Source organism: Phacochoerus africanus, chromosome 1 (genome assembly GCF_016906955.1).
Source record: "Phacochoerus africanus isolate WHEZ1 chromosome 1, ROS_Pafr_v1, whole genome shotgun sequence".
Lineage (NCBI taxonomy): Eukaryota > Metazoa > Chordata > Mammalia > Artiodactyla > Suidae > Phacochoerus > Phacochoerus africanus.
In genome coordinates, this window is record NC_062544.1 from 73,902,787 (window position 1) to 73,920,682 (window position 17,896).

A 17,896-nucleotide genomic window follows, 5' to 3' on the forward strand; every position below is an offset into this window, starting at 1 on the left:
TTCTGTAATGTCACAGGGCTTTGGAACAATTACCACTAAGGTTACTGCTTGGAAACAGAATAATTACACTAATTGGAGTTCATCAGCTATTCAATCATCTTCGTAGTAAACTAGCACAACTGATGAGGTGAAATTTAGTGTCCATAAATGGAAGTTATCTCATCTCAGCTGACAAAGGTGACTTTCAGACGATGTGTGCCCTCCGTGAATATAATGTACTGTAGACAGCCTTTGACAATGAACAAATATGGAGTGCTTGGCAAGTCCCAGAACTGCTGTCCGGTATTGTTATGGGTCAATGAAACTGACACATACATCCCTGCCTTCTGGGTCTTTCCATCTAGAGGAATAGAGACATTAAATAATCACATCAGTTTTGAGAAGTGCAAGGATAAAAACACCAAGTACTCTAAGAGGTATAGGGGCAGGAAAGGCAGCTCTGAGAAAGTGGCATTTAAGCTGAGGAGTATTTGGACAATGGGAAAAAGAATATTCCAGGCAGAAAAATGGTGGCAAAGAGCTTGGAGCATTGGGAGAACTGAAAGGCAAGCAGTGTGGGTGAGAACGGAGAGTAGGTTAGAGTGAGAATGAGATTAGTCTGAAGAGGAAAACAGAAAGTGAACACGCAAGAACTTAACAGATCATAGAAAAGGGTTCTGATATTGCATTCTAAGTGTAACAGAAAATCATGCTATCAAAGTCTTCAGCACAGGCATGCCATGCTTAGATTTACAAGAATATTACAGTAGTAATCAGGCAGAGGGGATGGATAAAGACTTCGACTAGGTTCATGGCTTAATGTAGAGAGAAATGGATGGATGTGAGGGGTAATTAGAAAGTAGACCTGATAAAGCTTTTCTAAAGAGCCCAGTGTTCTGGAATGAATGGAAGAAGAGGTTATTGACCAGAACGCGTGCACTGAAAGACCTTAGACAACTGGCCTGAAAACAGATGTTGCCTAAGTTAAAAGAGTTAAAATAAAAAATTCTACAGTAACCTACATTGCAGGTTTTATGCAGAAAATAATTCACCAGTGACATTTTTTATGAAAGGTGTTAAATAGTACCAAATTTCAATGAGTTTAGGGCTTGTGGTTCATCTAGCATCATCAAACTGAACTACTGTATTCAATTAGACCATGGACTAATGAGATAATATTTTTATTGCCATAGTTAACATGATGTGACCTAAAGCTTGAAACAGAAAGGCAATGTTTGAGTCAAGTGACAGGGCTCTTTCAAAAGTTGTAAACTGCTTTCTGAAAAAGAGGCTCTCAAAGAGTCAAATGAAAACATAACCACATCCACATTTGTTGAGAATGCCCCTCAAAGAATCCCCTTCAGTATCACTACTTATTTTATTACTTGGAAAGGCCCCAAAATCCATTAGCCTTGTCTTGTATTTTCATCAAAGCCCTCATGTGACTCCTGACACTAACTTCCCATCCTTAGTGTCCCACTGTATAGAAAATTACCAAAACTCCAACCATTCTAACCACCTTTGCTTAAAGCCTGTATCTTCCAATGCCTTCAAGTCTCCATCCAATAAAACCTGCCCCATAGTAAGATACTGTGCGGGTAAATCCTTCCTAATAAGCATGGATGCTAGAATAGGATTTTAAACTGGCCTTGCCATCTGGTCTACCCTTCCATCTAGAGTAGGAGAGGCTCTTTACCAAGGCCACTACTGGTAGATTTTTAAATGGGCTTTCCCAGAATAAGCCTATTTTAATTTACTCAAGACTGGCTAGTGCTTTACATAACAGGGACTAAATAACTTCTTCTCTCTTTCTTTATTCACTCCTGCCATATTTGGGTATAGAGAAAACCAAAAAGGAAAGCCTTCAAGCAGAGGGAAAGCACGATAATGTCATGCTAGAAGGAAAAAATAGGTTTCACCACTTATTAATGCCTACTGATTGGTGGCAACTGCCTAGAACACTGTTAGGAAGGATTCTAAGACCTCATCCACGTATCCACCACGTCCATCATGAGCACAACAGAGGGAATGGTAGGTACCTGCATATATCCTTTGCCATCCCACTATAAGGGAGCCACAGAAATGGGCTTTGCCTCCCACATAGGTTCTACCTTTTCTAGTGAGGTGAATCTTAAGGAAATTAACTTCTCTGCATCTCATGGTGTCAAAAGAAGACACTACTTAGGCTGGATTCATGAAGATTACACCACAGCTGATCCTACCCTCTACACTCTTCCTGAGGGCAGAGAACATCGTAAGGGGATTCGTTCGAATGTTCTTCACTATAAACCAGCTTTCCTAATATGAAACGTGATCTGTTAAAAGCTGAGCTGTATCCCTCCAAATTCCTATGTTTTGACATACTCAAATTTCCAGTACTTCAAAATGGGACTGTATTTAGAGAGAGAGCCTTTATAAGGTAAATTAAGTTAAAATGAGGTCATCAAGGTGGTTAATCCAATAGAAGTGATGACCTTGTATAAAAGGAATTAGGACATAAAGAAGAAGACCCTTCTTTAGAGGAAGACCCTTGAGGACACAGCAAGAAGGTGGCTACCTACAAGCCAGGGAGAGAGACCTCAGGGGAAATCAAACCTGTCACCTTGATTTTGAAGTTCCAGCCTCCCAGTCTGGGGTATTCTGATAGGGGAGCCCTAGCAGACTACAAGCCAGGAACAAAGCATCCTTGTCTCTACCATTCCTATTACTGTGTGAGCATCTCTGCTCTCCTCTCCCTCCCCTTCTTCCTCAGGTTCTAGTCTCCTTTGCTCCCCTGAAAACGCTAGGAGGAGGAGGCATTGGGGCTTAGAAAGGAGGTTATTGACTACTGATCCAGAACAATGCCATTTTGCTTCCTGCAACGTATTAAATCCTGCCCACACAAGGGGAATCAGACACTCTTAGGAACAGAAAGAAATGACGTACCCCTCGCTCCATCCAGACTTGTGGCTGCAAAAGTACCTAGCTGAAATTTCCCTCAAGTACAGCCATTTCCTCCTTTTCAGAAGGATGTTTTACAAAACTTAGTATGAAGTAAGAAATGCTATTGCTCTCAAGCGCATCTCCCTCTCTCAAGATGAGACTGTTTTTTTGTTTGTTTGGTTGGTTTTTGTTTTTTTAAGGGCTGCACCCACGGCATATGGAAGTTCCCAGGTCAGGGGTCAAATCGGAGCTGTAGCTGCCTGCCTACACCACAGCCACCGAAACATGGGAACCTTAACCCATTGAGCGAGGCCAGGGATCGAATCCGTAACATTGTGGTTCCTAGTGGGATTCGTTTCCACTGCACCACAATGGGAACTCGATGATGGAGCTGTTTTTTAATTAGGCAGGGTGGTAATTAAGTGCATTATCAGAATCAGATTTCAATGAAATTCATCCCTAGCCACTTAAACCTCACACTAACCATGCTGCATATTAGTGACCTAAGGCATTTATTCTAGCAGTTATTTTCTCTACCAGGTAAACTATGCAAACAATGGCTAACATGTCAGGGCCTGCCGGATTGCCAAGCTGTGTGCTGCTAACATTAACTGCATTATATGTTTCTGTCTCAATACCCTAAAGGGCTTGGGGGCAGGTGTTTGATTTTTAGACATATTTCCCCCAGATCACACCCTCTTCCAACAGGAATCATGCCCAACTTAAAACTGGCTTGAGATGGGGTTTTTTTGTTGTCGTTGTTGTTGTTTTCCACTCCCCTTAGAAACAGCAATAACACTTTTTGTAGTGTTACTTCATTTTGGACTTTACCTTTTATCTGGAATTCTTGGCTAACTTACTGCAGAAACGACAAAGGATCCTCCTTAGGTGGCATGCCTGGCCACGGGGATCAATACCAGAAAGAGTCATGCAAGTAGCAGCTCTTGGTCTGAAAGAAGGCAGGTTAAAGGAGGTCAGCGGGAGCACAAATCCTAATCTGGGACAAATCCTAACTTGTCAAGTGCTTCCTCCAATCACCACTTCTCCCCCTACCATGGTAATAAGAGGTAACACGGGCATATTCCTATTGCCGAAAATAAGGAGACAGTCAAAGAATGTTACTATTGACAACATCAAAGTTTAAAGCACAAAGTGCAGGAAGCAGGAAAGACTGATTAACAAGGTCGTAGGGGCAGGTGAAGCACGGAGAGGTGAAGTTTGTAGACATTCAAATTCCATTTTTTTGTTGTTTTGTTTGTTTGTTTTCCTTTCAGGGCCACACCTGCAGTACATGGAAGTTACCAGGCTAGGGGTCTAATCAGAGCTGTAGCTGCCAGGCTACACCACAGCCACAATGACAGCACCGTGGGCTACAAGCCACCCCCTCCAGTGACCTATGCTGCAGCTTGGGGTAACTCTGGATCCTTAACCCACTGAGCAAGGCCAGGGATCAAACCCACATTCTCATGGATACTCATCAGATTTGTCACCTGCTGAGCTACAACAGGAACTCCCATAAATTCTGTTTTTTAAATTTCATTTTTTGTTACATTCTCAGGACTCATAATAGTAAATTCAACATCATAGCTTAGAAGTATTAATAAAACTCCTTTCCTATTTAAAACTACAACTCTTAACCTTAATGAAATCATAGGTTATAATCCCATTGTGTAGTTGCTTCTCTCTGAACTGTAGCCAGTTGAGTTCTCCTAAGATAGTGGCCCCCATACCAACCCACCCAGGAGACTTTGATATAGATGGGAGCAAAGCTAAGCTCTCCAGATGGTGGAAATAAAACCAGTTAGAATAGAAAGGGTGGGGGTAAATGGAGTGAGCTATTGGTTCTACCTCTTACACCAACAGAACTTTCAACGAAACTTTTCATTAGCCAACCACCAGATTGGAGTGATGGAGGAGAAGAGTGATATTCAGACGTGAGACACATGAAGCACAGAGCTTGGAAACTATCCATCTGTTATCAATAACCTTCTGGAGACACTGCTACAAACACTTGTTACCGTTTGTCTGAAAACCACATGGCTGAAAGTTCTGGAACAAAGTTTCTAAAGTCCAGCTGGGTGAGCCCAAGGGAATTCAAAGCTTGAGGTCTCAACAAAAGATCACCAGGGCTACCAAGGAAACCTAGTGCCACAACAACCTCTGGTCAATAAGGCAAGTATTCACCAAGGTTGGGTGAGCATGAGACGTTCCAAGAGGTATGAGCACCACTAATTGTTAATTGAGATTCTTTATTTCTTCCTTAGGAAAATGAATCCTTCATTTAATCACTTAAGTCTGTAGTGAATACCCAAATTGTCACATGACCTCACCCTTACCATCCTGATGGAATGAAGAATAAAGGAGAAAGTCATTTGAAATCTCCTCACCTATTAAGTCACTGATTTCCCTTTCCCCAACTGTCTTAAACATGCCTAAGGCAAATACAGATGCTCTTATCCTGTACTGAAACAGGCCACAGACAGCAAATGTGCCTACAGCCCCTAAAGTTTCCACGATAAGTTCAGAAGCTTAAAACAGCACTCTGTAAAGTCCCAACAATTCCAAAGAGACCTCTTTTCTCTACGTCCTTAAGAAATACGGATGTTCTCATAGTTACTAGAGGGTTGCTGTTGTTTTCCCTTTTCATATACTATTTCCCCAATCGGATCCTGTTACTATTTAACTTGGCTATTGTATTAGTCTGCACGGCAATGGTGTTTATAATGGCTGTCAACGGGGAAATGATGTGGGTCTTTTTAAAATCACTTTGCCAAGCAATCCAAGAAACTTGTAATTTAGGAAGCTCAACCAGGAAAAGCTGTTCTCTAAAGTCCTTCATAAAACTTAAAGGAGGTTTTTGGGTTTTTTGTTTTTTTGCTTTTTAGGGCCACACCACGGCATATGGAGGTTCCCAGGCTAGGGGTCAAATCGGAGCTACAGCTGCTGGCCTACGCCACAGCCACAGCAACGTGGGATCTGAGCCACACTGGTGTCCTAAAGGAGGTATTAATTTGCATTTAATTTAGGAATATATCCTTTTTCTGAGCCTGCAAAACTGTAATAATTAAAAGCACTACAAAAACTGCAAAGTCACTTTTCACTGCAGGTTTCCTGTGGGAAAAAACATAACCTCACCTAAAGCTTATTCTCTACTTCTTGAAAATGTCCAAATAGATCAGTTTAAACAGGAAGTTAAAACTGTCTCATCTAAAACTAACCTTATCACAGTTTCTCCAGACACAAATTCACATCAGCAGTTGACATTGCCCAAATCCATTTCAAACATCTGAATATTAAGCGTTATGAAGCGTTTTAACAACTTAAGTTCCATCTTTTAATGACTTCTTTTAAAAACACACAGCTCTTTTCAATCAGCCCAAGCACTATAAATGATAATTCTAAAGAAAAAAAGAGTAAACCTCATGTTTCATGAAGCTTTCAAACCAGTAAGTCAGGTAACTCTAGTGATGGGCATAAAAGCTCATGTCCATCACCTCTCGCTGGCACTGTGCCTGCTGGATCTTCCAAGAGATTCCAAGGCACCCACCATGCTTGACCACTTGATCTGCCTCCAAGTTGGTCTAAAACAAACTGGCTTTTTTGCAAATTCCTACCCTCCATCTGCAGCCTCTAAACCCTGCACCACTGCTTAGTTTAGGAGAACAAATATATGACACTAAAATGTTTTATGGCCAAAATTATCGTAATGCATGCTGTAAATTCTCTGGCATATGAAGGATACCATATGCCTATAATGTAAGACTACGAAAGAGAGAAGCAGCAGAGGGCAGCGGGTGGGCGGAGATGTCGCACAGATAAAGCAGGAACCAGTGTTAAGGAGACCATGAGCACATGTGGTGTCTAAAAGGCCAGAAAGGCTTCTCTCTTTCTGAAAGAAGAGACAGGGCAGCAAGGAGAATCAGGATCAGGGTTGTAGTCTCAAAACATGGTAGCAGAGTCAAAGAATAGTAGGATTTTTTTTTTTTTCCCCAGTTTTAGACAGTGAGTAAGAGTCTGACTCAATTAGACAAAAGGGAGGGAGCGGTAGGAGTGAGGCCTTATTGGGAAATAACCTGGGTTTCTACTCAGCCACTAACCAGTTCATGGGACCTTGAATAAGCCACTAACTCTTCTAAAATCCCTTCGAGTTCCAAAAGAAGTATTTAGTCATCAGCTTTCAGACCTTCTGTTAGAATGACACAAGTATTTACAAAGGACTGAGGTTGTATTTAAAAGGGGTCACTGACCTTCTGTAAATGAACCCTGCAAAGAGGCAGAATGAAAATGGGGTAACAAACTTAGGACTTGGTTTATTTCTAATCAGGTAACCCTAGCTCGAAGAGAGCAGACTAATATCTCTGATTGGCAATTCAAAAGTAGAATTACAGGTAAGGCATTTGAGTGATTACTTCCACCTGTGGAGTGTAATGAGGAAAGAAATTTATAGAATTTGATTTTATCTGCTCTGTATAGTCCTAAAGAACAACCATCATCCCATCATCATCATAATTTAAGGGTGTCAACTCATGCTCACTATGACAGGAAGCATTTCTAATCTAGTGGTCACTTAATATATTGACAGATTAAATACTTATTATACACTGTATCTCTTCTATGATAAATGATTTTTTATTGAATAACTTAGTACAACTCTCACTGAATATTGAAGATGTTAATATATTGGAAAGTAATCCACTTTATCCTCAAGTATCCATACTATAGGAGATAAAATGGCCAAGGCCTATGAGAAATAGAGTATCACTGGCCAGCAGAGTAGGGCTGTCAGCCATGAAATCAAATTCTAGAAATTTCTATTACCTATAGGATCCTGTGTATGTTATTTAATCCTCTAGTTTTCATTTATTCAGATAAAATACATCTTGCAATATGCTTGAGGGGATGAAATTCAGTTAGAGTGTAAGACATACATAATAAATAGTCAAAAAGTATCCAATTTCATCCCTTGACTTCTCCAGACTTAAGGAAAACAAAGGAAGAAAGGAAGGAAGAAACTGAAGAGGAAATTTTTTTTGGCCACGCCTACAACATGCAGAAGTTCCCAGGCCTGGGATCCAAACTGAGCCACAGCAGTGACATTGCCATATCCCTAACCACTAGGCCACCAGGGAACTCCCAGGGAGGAAATTTCTTAAATGATACAATTACCTTATCCAAAACCTCTTTCCTATAGTGAATATCTGACCGATAAATAAAAATATAATTTCCCTCCTGATTCCACAAGATTCAAAACCCTGTTTAAAGAAATTAAAAAGTAATTTAGCCAAAATGAGAATAATTTTATCTTCACTCACAAGCAAAGCCCAGTGTCCAGAAAGCCAAAAACAAATCACTTAGGCAGATCCCTGAATTAAATGCCTGAAAGGTAAAACCATGATTCCAAGATGATCCGTCCCAGATATCTGAAATTCCAAAGAACTCTGGGGGTTTGGGTTTTTTTTTGTTTTTTGTTTGTTTGTTTGTTTTGTTTTGTTTTGTTTTGTTTTGTTTTAGGAGGCCACAAGGACTGAGGTTGCCAAGGGAATAATTATTTCCAAAGATTCTGTGAACAGGTGACAATACCTTTACATTCCTGAGTAAGAGGAGCTTCTTTCTGTTTTACTCCTGGTGTGGATGGCGGGCATGTGGGAAAGTGCAAACCTATACCTGGTGTATCCTTAGGATTTTAAATATCTAAATTGGTTTGCATCCATCTTTGTACTAATGACTACGATACTTCAAATGCTAACAAATACATCCCATGATTCAGGACACAACAAAGCCAGGTTATTTCAGGAATATGAATGAATTACATCTATACCCAAGGTCATCCAGGGGAGTCTACATCTCCCACATATCAAAACAGTGAGCCTTTCTCTCAAGGTCTCCCAAGTGCCAAGGGCTTTCACAATATTGTTTTTCATTGAAATACCAATTCAATATGGAGGCTGGGGTTGTATAAATCTACCCACTTTGGATTTCCAAGAAACTAGTACTAGTGTCCTGGCCACATAATCAAGGTATTGTAGCTACACCTGGAGGATTTTTCTAAACGACAGACATCTATGTTCTACCAACTCCTGTCCAAGGTACCACCACCAGCCTGTCTTGCAATAATGACCTTTGAAATAAGCATCTAAACAGCTATAGAGTATGAAGTAAAGAAAGCTGGTCCTCTACCACTTTATAGTGAATGTGCATCACAAAAAGGCACAGAATATGTGGTGTGAGGCATCATCCTAAAGTGTTCAACTATTTTACTTAATCCTTACAATAACTAAATAGTAAGCCCCATTTTATAGAAGAGAATTGAAGCACAGAGAAGCTAACCAATTTGCTAAAGGTCACACAGCTTGTAAACGGCCAAGACCAAGATTCTTAATCCAGTGAAGCTGGCTCACACCTAGCCTTCCACAACAGGCTTTCTAAATATACTTCCTTTCAGTGGTTGAAACCTATAGTTCAATCAACAAATCGATGAAGTCCAGTCCTCTCTCTCCCATCCAAAATGAATAAGAAAATAACAAATCAATTCAAAAACAAGTTCATAAAGCGCTTGAGTGATAAGGAGGAAATATTGTGTAAATGCTTTGCCTTCCCCACTGAACACCATTTTCTTACATTACCTTGAAATGTTTCCTTATGACCTGGGTCCCTGTTATGCCTACATATGGCTTCCATTTCTAAATCTCTAAAGCTTTAGGAATTTATTCCTAGACTTCAAGGCAGGCTCAATCACAACTCCCTTCCCTGATGGCCTTGACTAGTCAAAAGAATCCCTGCTTTCCCTGTTTCATTCAAAAAAAAAAAAAATCTACTGCCTTTGGAAAGCTTGATTTTTGTAAGTTACTTAAATCCTTAGGATGCAGAAGAAGGAAAATATGCTATGAGATTGTCTAACATCCCATCATCCCATTTCTGAGTTGCAGAGGGAAGAATGTTGTTTAATCACATTGTTTTTTAGGCTTGTATCTTTTCAAAGTTACAATTTAACTATACCCTAGTGAGAATTTGATTATCTCTATGATTATCTTTTACTTCTGATAGGGTTCGCTGGACATTTTTTCTCATATGACACTTACCTAGATAACTGTCTTAATAGCAGTGGAGGAAATGGCATTTAACAGAAATCTTCCTTTGGCAGGCTGGGAGCTTCTGTGGTTAAGACAACGACTATATTTTCTCAAAAGAACTTAAATGCCATCTCTTGAGTTACATAAGCAGCCGTGGGAAATGCAGTGAGGGTGGCCATTCTGGCTTCATTCAATCTACATTGGAAGCCAATTCCCATAAATGTTGCACAGAATCTCAAATCTGTATCTACATAAGGTTTGAAATATTTGTTACTTCTGACCGAATACACCGAAACCCTGCGGTCTTGATTAATCAGCATGGAACAAAAATACAGCTCAATATACAGAAATTAGTTACCAATGTCAATCACACTGTGTTGAAAATGCAGACTGCAACATCAAAGAGCATCTAAGAGCCAGCCACTCTACTTAGGCATTATGCAGACATATATTTGTGGTCCTTCTTATAGCCTAAAATTACGAACTATTACTCTGATTTTACAATTGAATTGAGAGTTTTGAAGGAATTTGCCCAAAAGTAGCCTAGCCAACGCCTAGAGACTTTTCAAACTGACTCTCTTTTCCAGTACACCCTAGGAGTATTTTCTCTTAAAAAAACAAACAAAAAAACTCTAGCTAGTCACAACCTCAGTTATTTCCTCATATTAATCCATCATAATTAAGCTGAAGAGGAAAGTTCGCATTGGATTGCACTATCCAATGTCTTAAGTCAGAATAAATGGAAAGGATTCAGTGAGATGAGAAAACCTGATAAAATGAGATTCCACACCCATTTCTCTTGAGTATTTCAAGTCATATATAATCAGCCATTACCTTGTTTCCAGTTTACCGGCTAAAACAATCAGTAAGAAGATGTTAATCTTTTGATAAAGAGGGTGTAAAATGAGTGGGGAAAAGTTAATAATCTAAGCAAATCAGAGCATTTCTTTCAACAGAATAAGACATTCAAGGCAATTTAACCAACAATAGTTAGGCCTTTTCTGGCTATTTCTCAAAGCAAAATTTTACAAGCAACCATAAAAATAAGGCAGAGCAACTTTATAAATCTTTTATTTAGTAAGCTTTATTTATTACATCTTTTCAAGTTTAGTAGTGCTTCATGTGATTGTTTAAGCCTGTAAATGAACATGTTAATTTATAATGCTTTATGCAATCTATTCTTTTCAGGGGTACAGCAGTAAAAATTGAAAATGAGCATCTTAGTGGACAAGCTGGGCTCTCTCTTCTATACACATACTGAGAAAAACAGAAAATTCGTTGTTTTTCCTAAGACCACTATGAAGCACTCACTATAAAAAAAAAAATCTACACCAACTAGTTTCATATCATTAATACAATTTTTATAGCATGAGTATATATATAAATTATGTGTGTGTATACACATGGCAATTTCATTGCTTTCAAAATGGTTTTGGATTTTGTAGTTTTCTATAAAACTACAGTGACTATTACAGACATCCATTTTACAGTCACCAAATTGCCTCTAAACCTTAGTTTTTCATTCGCCACTTTATCTTGACCATGGAGTGAAAATGGCTTGAAGTTGTTCTTAAGGTGAATTTTTTTTTAAAAAAAGACAGAAATTAAAGAGACTGAATACATCACATCTTAGACAATTATGTGGTTTATTCTAGTAAATCTAGGAAGACTATAAAGACTCCAAAGATAGGGAACCAAAGCCTATAAGACTCTTCCATTCCAATTAGATGCTCAAATTAGGGTGGTCTAGGGAAAGGAAAGGTCCCCTTCTGCCCACACAATGAAAGCAAGAGCACTAGTTAAGGAAAGAATCACCAGTGATGCTCCTGGTAGTATAGCCACTGTTGGCGCACATTAGCAAAAGGCCCAACTCATTTTCTCTACCTGCTAAAGCTTGCCCAAAAGCTAGCTGGATAAAAGGATAAGGTAACTGATCATTTATAATTCAATGTGAAAATTATCTTGCTCAATAACTGAAGACTCACTGAATTGGAGGCACATCGATATATATTTGCTATTGTATGTGGTCTCTATTACCACTGTTCCTCAAAAACATAACCTAAAGGAAAGGGGAGGGGACACCTACATCTAGCCCTCTAAAACATTAAAAAAAAAAAAAAACCCACTCAATACTATGGAGTAGAGTGTAACCAAAGTCTTTATCCTACCAAGTAAAGACTCTGATATATTAAACTAGAACGATATATCAAATTTTTCATTAAAAAGAACAAAAGGATGACTTCCATTTTCCTGACACGTGTTGTCTTACCAGAGTGTACTGAGAATACTTAAAGCATAAAATTCTTTCAAGCATAACGTACCATTGCGAAAATATAGTATTTAGATCCTTTTTATGTTTCCTTTTGGTTAGTAAAAATTAAGAACTTAACCATTTTCACCCCAGCAGCCCCAGCTGTCAGTGGATTTCCATCTCCATGGAGTTTGTCTTTGGGATTCCGAATGAAACAATGAGGTTAGGAATCAAGAGAAAAGACAGGGTTGAGATCTTGACAAGGTAACCATTTTCTCAGCTCAGGTTTTGTAAGCCATCTTGTTCATATAAACGCCAAAATGTCTTAATTTTTTCCAAGTAGTGGCACTAGGGGCCAATACCAACTGCCGGCTTGGAGACCGATGTCCTGCATTCAAATGGCCAGCAGCAAAAATCTGTCAGACAAATGGTTAATTGATGCAAATTAAGAGCCACCACCACCGCAGTGCAATATGTTACAGGAAAAAGAACAATGAACAGTACCAGAAAGGAACAGAGCAGGGTTAGGTTACAAAAATATGTAATCCACAGTTTGCCCTCATCATCAAGGCTAATCTTATTTTTCATCAATTGAAATCACTAAGAAAGCAAAAGATGAGATAGCCCTGAAAAGGAGAAATACACACAACACGGGGCGGGGCGGGGACTGTCATTTGGTCCAAGGGTTTCAAGGAACCTTTGGGGCAAACGCCTTTGTTCCAGGGCTTGGGAAGGGAGTGGGTGGGTGGGTGATGGAGGGATCAGATGGGGCTGCCGGGGCCCTCCACACCCTGCTCTCCAGCGCATGCGCGAGGCCAAGACAAAGGAATAGGTAATTACAGTACCGATTCATTCATTTTGCCCGCAGTACTGAGGATCTATTAGCCTCGGTTGTAATCCCCGGAAGGTTGATCCACACCCTTAAAGCCGGAAGACCACCTCAATGCCAGTGTTTGATTTTAACCCTCCACAGACTTGCTAGTCGCCTCACGGCAGACTGAGGTGTGGTGTCAATCCTGTTCGTGGTACTAAAAACGCACCCGTATGCGCTATGCTAATTTCAGCAGGGTGAAAATTTCAGCAAAGACTGTTCAGAGTTCGTTTCAAGACGGAAATGTCTCTAGGGAAGCAGATAAGGAGCCTGGCCAAGTGTTCGATGAATATTCATGAAAAGAATGCGGTTTATAGCCATGCATTGTGTGCGCTTGGATCCAGGGATTCTGCAATTTTTATTCTTGGAGGAGAGGGGACGATTGGGCGAGAGGGGGGAGCTGGGGACGGGGGTCGGGTTTCAGTGTTAGCGCTTTAGGCAAAACCTGCTAAACCCCAAACCTTCTCTCACAGCAGGGCTGGGCGGTTAGAGGCCGCGCGCTGTCAGGTTCAAGCTCACACCCTCCCAGCCGGGACCGCGAGAGGAGGCGCCCAGCGCATTCTCTGAACCGAATACTCGAAAAAATTAAATGCTCAGATGTGGCCCACAGGTTAATGGCAAGGCAATTCAACCACGTCCGAGGCTGGGGCTTTAGTCTGCTCAGATGTGCTTCTGGAAGCGTGTTGTCCTGTGAACCTCGCATTCCTTGGTCACCCCAAGTCAAGATTCAGTTCCATGGGTCAAGGAAGCCCATTTGCTAAACCAAAAAACCACCTCTTTGCTTCCGATCACACCAGATTCCCCGTATTCTTTTCTCCCCCTTACTCCCGCCACACCCCACCCCCACCCTCCATCTTTTGCTGCTGCGCCCCTCGCACCAAGCGCTTTCTTCCCGGCCGTGAACTGTACCGATGAGGATACTCTCTCTCCAGCTTCACAAAACGTCTCTTCGGGACTCGAGGCTTAGTTAAAGGGTTTCACATTCGGCAATTTCCTCCTTAACTAGCTGCTTCCCTCCCACTACCCACCCCCACCCCCAGCTCCATTTATCAGGCTCACCAACTCCCCATCCCCCCCCCCGCCCTGCGAGTGGCTGAAGCCACCCACCTCGGGGCCCCCATCACCCCACATCCCCGAAGTGCGACGGAGCCTTCAAGAAGGGACCCCACATCCAGCGCGCTCTAATCGGGCCCCGCACCGCTTCCCCCAACCCGGGGCTGCGACGCCGAGAGAGAACAAAGGGCCTCGGGGGTGGGGCGGGTGCAATAGGGGAACGGAGGCCCCCGGGTGGCCGTCACCCTGGGTCCGCGGTGGCAGCGGGGCCACCGGGGCGCGCCTCCTTACCGGGTCTGGGTGCCTGTGCCGCCCCTGGGTGAACGCGGTACCGCCAAGGGGCCCGGGTCGCTGGCGTCGTCCAGCCGGGTGCCTGGCTGCTAGCGGAGGCTCTCTCCCCGGCTCGACGGCGGAGCCCGGAGCAAGTAGCGAGTTGGAGCGCTGCCGCCGCCGCCGTCGCCGCTGCCGCTACTGCCGCCGCCGCCGCCGCTGCAGCCTCTGCATTTCTCGCGCTCGCGCTCCCCCTCCCCTTCCTGCCCAGCGCCCTCCCCCCGCGCGTCCATCCGCCCAGCCTCCCTCCTCCCGCTCACTCCGCCCACCTCGCTCCCCTCCCTTCCCCTCCATCCCGATGCCCCGCCCGCCTCCCCTCGACTCCGCTCAGTCCTGATGCCCCGCCTGCCTTCCTCTGAATCCCCTGCAACCCCCTGCGCTCCCTACGTCTCCTTCCCTCCATCACGGGTCCCCCCATCTCCCCTATCCAAACGGCTGACACTCCCCTTTCTCCTTCCCCTTCCCTCCATCTCTGTGCCCCTCCTGCCACTCTACGCCACCCCTGAATGCCGATTTCCCACTCCCTCCCCACCCCCGCTCCGCTCCTCTCCAGGTCTTTGCCCCCCACTCCTTTCGCCTCCCCTCCCCTCCCCCGCGGTGCTGGAGATGTCAGTGGGCTCTTTCGCTCTTGCTCTCGCTCTCCCTCTCTCTCTCGCTCGCTCTCGGTATCGAACGGTTGGCTAAGAAGTGCTGGGGCTTTCGCTCAGACTCAAGGGGCCGCCAGAGTGGTGAACGACGCCCCCTGCCACCTGCTCCCCTCCTCAGCATCCCTACCCCGCCGCCCGGGACGTCCAGCTGAGATTCCTATATCTGGGCAGGCACCGAGGTTGGGGGTGACCTGGTGGCTCCCCTCAGCCCATCAGGTCCGATGTCCGCGGGGTTGAGGGTGGCCTCCAACGGCAGACACGCTTGGGCGGCGCCCGAAGGACCGAGTTGCGCTCGGCGGGCGACTCCGGCACTCACTGGGCTGAGCCGGGAAGGCTGCGGCTTTGGGCGAGCGCGGCGCTAAAGTCCATCGGGCCGGGCGGGCTAAAGTTCAGCGAGGATGCTTTCGGGATCTGGGAGAGGAAGGAGGGAAGACAAGAGCCCCAGGGAAGAAACCGTCGGTTTTTTGATGTCTCTGTTTTAATGGAGGCAACCAGTTCTCAGGAAGACCGAGTTAGGCGTGGCAACCGGCACAGTGCGGCTCAGAAATGCACAGGTCAAAACCGTGGCTAAGAACGCTGTGTCCGGGTGTCCCGGGGGTCGGGGTGGGGGCTGACACTTTGTTTAACATCGGGATACAAAATAATCACTAGGGTAGGGAGATATGCTCACCCTGCTTATTTGTAGGCAAGAAACAAATGCAAAAACATAACATGACATCGTCTGTAACACCACAGCGCTTACGACGTAGCTTTTTCACTAGACAAAAGCCCATTTTATCTTCTGCAAAACCCATCTGAACCTTTGGAACTTTCATTTGCGGCATTTGGGCGCCCTCTGGCTGTGTCTGGATTGTTTTCACGCTTGCCTACATCCCTGCAAAGAAAAACCAATTGAGCTGCTAGTTTTCTTCCTGGATGGTTCTGCCCTCTTGACCTGGGCTTGGATTCCAGGGTAGAAATGTTATTCAAAATGAGGTGACAAAATGTAAGCATATTTATGGGGGCAGACGCCAAAAGCAAGTGCATCCGCCTTCAACTGGGGAAAGGTAAGTCCATTTTCGATTAATAAAAGAATTAAATTCTTACCAGAACTTAATTACTGTATTTAAATTAAGCCAGATGTTAAGGGTTTACCCCAAATTAGGCTAGAAGTTTTGCAGTGAAACAAGGCTACCCTGCTGCACATGTATTTACAGTTTATAGGGTCACACAAGTTAGACAAAGGCAGGCAAGCTGGAAATGTGCACATGTTAAAGTCAAAGGGGCAAGGGGATTTTGCTGTCTTTTTCATTTTTTCTTGTGTCTTTTTGGCACTTAAATGAAATAATAAAGGAGTAAATATAAGCAGGGAAGCAAGTTACAACCATCGTTTCCTCCAAAGCATTTTATTTATTTGAACATAAATGTTCAATAATTTAATATGCTCCATATGTCTCTCAGTTCAGTACATTATCTATGAAGCTAGATATAAGGTTTCTCAACCTCCTGTTTTTGCGCAGATAATTTTCTGTTGGATGGGTAGGCTGTTCAGCATCATTATTAACCTTTACCCACCCACTAGCTACCAGTAATGCACACACCACCACCACCGCCACCATTTGTGACAACCAAAATATCTCTAGACATTACCAAATGTCCCCTGGCAGGCAAAAATCACTCCAGGTTGAAAACTACAGGGCTATAGATTTTTTTTTAACTTGTTGTGAGCAAGTCTCTATGTTTTTACCCTATTAAACTAAATGAGCATTTGCAGTTTTATGCTCAAAACATGTACTGAATGCACTTGTATCTGCATAGTTATTTCATTTGGCGTTCAGTTTTTAGCCCTGTGATCCAGGCATGTAAATTCACATAATATTTAGTAAATATACGTCCCTATTGTGTTTGCAGGATAAGTCTCTGGGTGTTATCTTTTCTCTTTTTCCAGTTTGTTTTTTTTTAAAAAAAAAAACATAAAAATTAATGTTTGGTATCTTCAGTGCTCCTGGCTAAATTTTCACGATGAAGAAAACAAGGGTGTGATTGGAATATAGATCACTGATTACCAGAGAAATGGGAGGCAAAAGCTGACACCAATCAAATCAGTTTTGTCCTCCATCAGATTTGTTTGTTTATTTTAAAGATTTTTAAAAGAATTCTTTAATGAAATAATGGTTGATAGTCCTATTGATCTTAATAATAGAAGCTTTTCCAGACATGCATCAAATGGTACCCTAAGTATTACATCCCAATATATTACCGGGTAAAATTCAATTTGGTGATGCTTTTAGTCTCATTTTTAGTTATTCATCTAATATCTTACATTTTTAAGGTGTGTTCTTTTTGAAACTTTTTAAAAACATATGCTTAGGGAATTAATGGTAATTAATGAGAGTATTTAAAGCTGGAGAGTTTAGAGAAATTTTAACATTACTGTGGATGTCACTAGCTGTTTAGATTATTGACTAATGAACTTGGGAATGTATGTTAAATTTATGGCAGATTTAATTACCTTTCAACATTACACTTATGAAAATAAAAATTTCTTTCCTCTCTAAAAGGAATAAATAATTTCTTTAATAACAAAAATAGACTTCCTGGCTTGTAAAACAAATTCCAATGTCATTTCCAATTGCCTACACAGTTTGCTTCAGTGAAGCGTTACCTGCGTTGTGGAAATATTCATCAAAAAGATGAATGATTCAGTGACTACTGATTTTTGCTAAAGGATTTGCCATAGAATTTGCTTGCAATGCAATGGACTCACTGTCACCTAAATTAGTAGGTTTACAAA

General features: G+C 42.4%; 1 protein-coding gene across 1 annotated transcript in view; it reads right to left on the bottom strand.

Moving 5' to 3' along the window:
• BASP1 (brain abundant membrane attached signal protein 1) overlaps window positions 1-14,563 on the bottom strand; it is a 56,561-nt gene extending 41,998 nt beyond the window's left edge. Inside the window, exon 1 of the mRNA XM_047767769.1 lies at window positions 14,438-14,563. The gene's annotated coding sequence lies outside the window, so the exon portion shown is untranslated. The remainder of the gene's footprint in view (window positions 1-14,437) is intronic.
• Between the last annotated feature and the right edge of the window lie 3,333 nt (window positions 14,564-17,896).